At 52.8% G+C, this 2,500-nt stretch overlaps 1 protein-coding gene across 3 annotated transcripts in view; it reads left to right on the top strand.

Moving 5' to 3' along the window:
- Nucleotides 1-2,500, top strand: part of LOC143297183 (zwei Ig domain protein zig-8-like) — a 638,521-nt gene that overhangs the window by 356,455 nt on the left and 279,566 nt on the right. The gene's annotated exons all lie outside the window — the stretch shown is intronic.

The following is a 2,500-nucleotide window of genomic DNA, read 5'->3' as shown; positions in this document are numbered from 1 at the left end:
TCCCCAGTCACCGTTCCCCATTCACCATTCCCCAGTCACCGTTCTCCAGTTACCGTTCACCATTCCCCGTTCACCACTCCCCGTTCACCATTCCCCGTTCACTATTCCCCAGTCACCGTTCCCCGTTCACCATTCCCCGGTCACCATTCACCAGTCACCGTTCCCCAGTCACCGTTCACCATTCCCCAGTCACCGTTCACCATTCCCCAGTCACCGTTCACCAGTCACCGTTTACCAGTCCCCGTTCACCATTCCCCAGTCCCCGTTCACCATTCCCCAGTCACCGTTCCCCAGTCCCCGTTCACCATTCCCCAGTCACCGTTCACCATTCACCATTACCCAGTCACCGTTCCCCAGTCCCCAGTCACCGTTCCCCAGTCACCGTTCCCCATTCCCCAGTCACCGTTCACCATTCACCATTACCCAGTCACCGTTCCCCAGTCCCCGTTCACCATTCCCCAGTCACCGTTCACCATTCACCATTACCCAGTCACCGTTCCCCAGTCCCCGTTCACCATTCCCCAGTCACCGTTCACCATTCACCATTACCCAATCACCGTTCCCCAGTCCCCGTTCACCATTCCCCAGTCACCGTTCACCATTCACCATTACCCAGTCACCGTTCCCCAGTCCCCAGTCACCATTCCCCAGTCACCGTTCCCCATTCACCATTCCCCAGTCACCGTTCACCATTCCCTGTTCACCATTCCCCGGTCACCGTTCACCAGTCACCATTCCCCGTTCACCATTCACCAGTCACCGTTCACCAGTCACCGTTCACCATTCCCCAGTCACCGTTCACCATTCCCCAGTCACCGTTCGTCAGTCACCGTTCCTCAGTCACCGTTCATCAGTCACTGTTCATCAGTCACCATTCCCCAGTCACCATTCCCCAGTCACCGATCAAACCAATCATCCAGTGCAGTGTGGCCACTGACTCGTGACAGAGGTTGTCTGTCCCCCTGTCTGCACACTGTGTCATGCTTTTCACACACGTCACACCAGTCATCACAACACCCATCAGGCAGCATTGTTCCACAAGGCTGCTGCTTCTTTGTGTGTGTGTGTGTGTGTGTGTGTTTTCCGCTCGAATGGATTATTGTTGTTGAACTAGGTGGTGGTAGTGGTGGTGGTAGAGCTGGGAGTGGTAGTGGTGGTGGTAGAGGTGGTGGTAGAGGTGGGAGTGATAGTGGTGGTGGTAGTGGTGGGAGCGCTGTTATTCGTGTTCAAGGGGATGGGGTGGGGGTTCAACCATATCTTCAGATATCTGGACACTTTGTTTTGCGTCTCTCTCTCTCTCTGTCTGTCTGTCTGTCTGTCTGTCTGTCTGTCTCCTCTCTCTGTCTCTCTCTCTCTCTGTCTCTGTCTCTCTCTCTCTCTCCCTCCCCTCCTCTCTCTCTCCCTCTCTCTGTCTGTCTCTGTCTCTCTCTCTCTCTCCCTCCCCTCCTTTCTCTCTCCCTCTGTCTGTCTCTCTCCTCTCTCTGTCTCTCTCTCTCTCTCCCTCCCCTCCTCTCTCTCTCCCTCTGTCTCTCTCCTCTCTCTCTCTCCCTCCCCCCTCTCTCTCCCTATGTCTCTCTCCTCTCTCTTTCTTTCTCTCTCTCTCTCCTCTCTCTCTCTCTGTCTGTCTTTCTCTCTCTCTCTCTCCCCCCTCTCTCTTTCTTTCTCTCTCTCGTTCTCTCTCTCTCCCCCCCTCTCTCTGTCTGTCTCTATCCTCTCTCTCTCCCTTCACTCTCTCTCTCTCTCTCCCTCTCTCTCTCTCTCTCTCTCTCTCTCTCTCTCTCCCAGTCTCATAATATTTACTTGCAGACCTTACGTCTGTTAACTGCTACCTTTATTAGTGAGAATCATGTATTATGTTCTTTTGTATTAGCCCCTTCAATATGGAGCAAAGGCCTTATCTGAATAAACATCCATGTTCATGTTCTCTCTCTACCCTCCTCTTTTTCTCTTTACCTCCCCCCCCCTCTCTCTCTATTTGGCCTCCACTCCCACCCACCCCCACCCCCAACCCTCCTACCCTTTTTTTGTATCGATGGATGTCGGGGGGGGGGGGGGGGGGGGTGGGGGGGGTGGAGGTGGTGGTCCCGGGGGAATGGACTGAGGAAGGGGGTGGGAGTGGAGGTGGGGTATTACAATCTTCGGATGATTATTCCATTTTGCATGCGCCTGTGGAACACAAAGCACTTACTCGAAACGAACGGTCGCAGTCCCAATCTGTTGGAAAGTAAAGGTATGTTGGGTGTCCGAAAGAAAGTCAAATGGTTAACCTCTAGAGAGGGCGAGTTCACTCGAGAGTGTGACGTATGTCGATGTAACAGGGATAGAAAGAAAGAAAGAAAGAAAGAAAGAAAGAAAGAAAGAAAGAAAGAAAGAAAATAAATAAATGAAAGGATTTCGATGGGAAGGGGGAGGGGGGTCGGGGTTGGTGGTGGTGGTGGACCAGCAGAAAGATGGGAGGAAAGAGGTGAAACATGCAAGTGAAAGAGATAAAAATAAAAGC

Source organism: Babylonia areolata, chromosome 22 (genome assembly GCF_041734735.1).
Source record: "Babylonia areolata isolate BAREFJ2019XMU chromosome 22, ASM4173473v1, whole genome shotgun sequence".
Classification (NCBI taxonomy): domain Eukaryota; kingdom Metazoa; phylum Mollusca; class Gastropoda; order Neogastropoda; family Buccinidae; genus Babylonia; species Babylonia areolata.
Note: the sequence above shows the minus strand (reverse complement) of the source record. Positions and strands in the feature narration are given on the sequence as shown.